Genomic DNA, 4,141 nt, shown 5'->3' on the forward strand with positions numbered 1-4,141 from the left:
CCAATATTACAGGAGATGTTGGAGGGACTTCTTTAAGAAGAAAAAACATGTATCACAAACAGAAATAAAGAATGTTAGCAACTGCATTCCTATCAGTAAGTACCTTAAATGGAAAAGAATTAAGTTCTTCAACCAAAAGATAGAGTGGCTGAAAGGATAAGAAAACAAGACCCCTACATATGCTGCCTATAAGAAGCTCACTTCAGATTAAAAGACACAGACTAAAAGGAAGATGGAAAAAGATATTGCTTTGATGGACCTAAAAGATATTTAAGTCAGACAGAGAAAGATAAACACTATATGATTTCACTTATATGCAAAATCTAAGGAATAAAAAGAACAAACTAATCAGAAACAGACTCACAACGATAGTGGACAATTTGGTGATGGACAGAGGGGAGGGGGATTTGGAGGGCTGGGAGCATGGGGTGAGGGGTTAAAGAAGTACAAATTAGTAGCTGATGGATGGTCACAGGGATGGGGAGCATGGCATAAGGAATGCAGTTATCATTAATACAGTTGGCTAGGTGGAGAGTCAGGGGAGGAAGGAAGCAATTGGGGGATCATTTTACAAACTATATAGATGTCTAACAAATGTACTGTATACTTGAAACTAACTAAAATAAGTAAATTTAAAAAATACAGTACAATTCCCACATATACGAAGTATCTAAAATAGTCAAAATCATAGAAGCAGAGAGCGGAATAGTGGTTGCCAAGGACTAGGGAGAGAGGAAATTGGAAGTTGCTAATCAACTAACATGTCTCAGTTAAGCAAGATGAAAACATTTTAGAGATCTATTGTACAACAATGTGCTTATAGTTAACACTATTGTATTGTAAAGTTAAAAATCTATTGAGGGTAATCTGTATTATGTGTTCTTACCACAATAAAATTAAAATATTCCCATAATCCCAATTTTTTAAAATAAGAATTATTTTGTAACACACTTTCTGGACAAATAAAAGGAAAAAAGTCTTAATAATGGTAAAAACAAAACAAAACAAAAAATACTTACCTTGCAGAATTTTGAGTAGTTTTAGTGAGAGTCCACAAAGTTTTTACAGCCATGCTTGACACACAATACTGTTCAAAATATTGTAGCTACCATGATTTTGGAACTTCCCATTGTAAAAGCACTTTAAACATTGCATCAAGAGCAAATTTCATTTTGTTCTTTGGCAGTATTTTATACCTATAGCTGTGTCAAAATAATTCTCTAGTTCGAAAAATTAAATACGGAGATTATATAGTCTCCTTGTGAAAAGAATTGCAAAGCAGATGGGTTGGCATCTGACATAGAAAAAGAGATTAAATACCAGAAATATCCAAGCAGAGCACATGAGATTATCAAGGGAGAGTAGGAAGATTCCAATAGAGGCACTCAAGAAAATTGACATTGAAGGGAAAGGCAAAAGATGTCCTAGCAAGGAGATTCGGGGAGGGAAATTAGAGTGTTCCTGAAGCTGAGGGAAGAGGGTGTTTTATGGATGAGAGAATGAGCAGTCATTCTCTCAGGGGCGTAAATAAGGGGGTTGTGGATAACTTGGCTCAGAGCTCCTTTATGGAGTACTTGGGTCCAAAGTTTGATTGCAGAAGAGGCCATGGAGAGCACAAATGTGAACAATACTTGCATCAGGTATGGCTAGGAAGGAAGGGTACTTGCCAGAGTGCAGCTTGTAGGTGAGAATTAGATTTTTGTTATAACAAAGAAGCCAATCGAACCTGTTTAAAGGCTGACAGAAAAGAGCCAGTAGAGGGAGGAGTTGAGATAAAGGATAACTGATGGATCTTTGAGCTAAGGAGGCAGGGACACATTTCCATTGTGCTGGAGGAAGGATGCAAGCCAGGGTGTAGATGCAGATGAGTTTGTAGGTGGCCTGGCCAGCTCCCTTCCGATGACTTCTCTTTGCTTATGAAGTTGGGGTGAGCTATTCTTTGAAAGGGGCAGAAGGTGAGGAAAAATGGTGAAGTAGGAGGTTTGAGGAATGAAGAAAATTTGAATTGGCTGCCATGGAGACTGGCAGAGAATCTAGAAGAATTGCTGGATGGCCTTGGAGGTCCAGTTACAGTTAGAGACCATGAACTTGTAGTGGCCCAACCTCGAGGTTAAGAGACATTTCTAAAGGTTCCTTGTGAAGCCTGAGTTCAGAAGTGGGGTTAAGGGAAAAGAACAGTGGGGCAGGAACTATCCAGATTTGGGAATTTTGCCATGTGATTGTAAAATGGATGGAAAGACAATGCACTTGGCAATGAAGTTGAGGATATTTGTAAGGCAGTGATTGATGTGATGTGTCATGGGATCTGAGTTTGATAGGGAAGGAAATAAAAACAGGAGGGGGTTGATAGAGAAGAAAAAAGCAGAGGAATAAAGATACTGAAGGTCTTGAGGAAATAAAATACAGATGTGATGACAGTAATTGGAATGAAAAGTGGAATCTTGGGATATCCACAGAATAGGCTGTTGGATTTAATTTTTTATAAGTAGAGCAATTCTGGGTAATGACAGAGTCCAGGAGGTGGCCAAGGGAAGGATGGCTTAAGTGACATTGAAGGAACACTCTTTTGAGATCAAAGAACTAAGATTTTGAAGCTACCCTGGATGCCTGCAGGGCTTGAATTGGAAAAGAAGATTGAGCAAGGTGTCAAAGGCTCCCTGAATGAGGAGGTGGAATGAGTAGCAGAAGACATTTGACATTGACAAAGTGCAGTACAGAAGCTAGTTAGCATCAGACTGAATGAGTAAAGGAATTGTCATTTGGAACCGACATTAGGGTTCTTCTCCCAACTCCTGGGTACGGTCTGTGGATAAGGGTTAGTGAGTGGCATCTCCTTAGGAGGGCTACAGGGAGGAAGCGATGTCCTTGCAAGGATGGCTAGGATTCATTTAACCAGAGGAGACAGAGGAAAGGACCTACTAGTGATGTGACTGTGAATGAGAGAGGTTTAACCATGGAACAAAGTTCTAGAGGGCTCAGGTAAAGGCTATGGAGAGAAGGGAGCAGTAGGAGTTTGGTAAATGGCAAGAAGGCTCAGAGCTCTTAGGGGTTTGAGTGTAGGCAAAGAGCTGACCAGAGGGATTCACATTTTGGCCATTGGCCAGATATAATAGGAATATGGTACTTGGAGGGATTGGCTGGCTGCTAGTGTTCTAAAGAGTGAGTCTAGAAGGGAGAGGGCTCAGGTCTTTCTGGAAGGAGGCAGCTTTCCTTGCACTTTTCCCACAGAGGGGCATTGTAAGAGACACAGAGAAGAAGTTTCACAACACCAGGGACCAACGACTAAATAGTTCAGGGTGGCTGGGACACAGTGTTTGTGGAAATGACTGTCAGGTGGGGCCAGACCATGAGGGGCCTGGTAGCACCTGCTCAAGTGTTTATAAGCAGGAATGTGCCACAACATTTATGTGATGCCAGTGAGGAGAGTGGGCTGAATGAGATGACAGAGAGAGAGGGACAGGGAGAGGGACAAGGAGAGGGAGAGGGAGGGAGAGGGAAAGGGAGGGAGAGGGAGAGGAAGGGAGAGGGAGAGGGTTAGTAGAGAATGTTGAGGTTCTGACTCTGCTTGCACTGACCATTCCCCAAAAGAAATGGCTAAATACTAACAGAGACTAAAGAACAGATCTTTTTGTACATTTTGCTCTTTTTAGGACTTGATATGAACAAATAGATGTTTATTATCCTTCCTTTTTATAAGTGATTATCAACTGTAATAAATCTCTTATAATTCAATCTAGAAACCAAATATAAGCACATCATTGATTTTGCAAGCCACCTCACTACCTGACAATCTTTAGATGAAACATGGTTAGTCTTGATTTATAATCATTCTTTGACTTCTTTAATTTAGAATCCCAGGGATAAGTAATTCAGAAATGTGAGGACAGACTAGAGACATAAAAGGTAACCGAAATTAAAATCTGAGTGGGGCCTAAGGTAGACTTGGAGCTCTGCAGTGCAACAAGGATTGATGAATTTACACGGTGGTTATTGGATGTGACATTCTCAGAGTTGTTGACACTTTGGTTGTGTAAACATTCTGAATTTACTCTGGGTTTCTCTGTGTCTGCTCAACAATTAAATATTAGCTCATCACTCTTTTATTCTTTTTGCTCTTTTATAATAATTACAAAAGGAGTGT

Source organism: Pteropus vampyrus, unplaced genomic scaffold, assembly GCF_000151845.1.
Source record: "Pteropus vampyrus isolate Shadow unplaced genomic scaffold, Pvam_2.0 Scaffold215, whole genome shotgun sequence".
NCBI classification, from domain to species: Eukaryota; Metazoa; Chordata; class Mammalia; order Chiroptera; family Pteropodidae; genus Pteropus; species Pteropus vampyrus.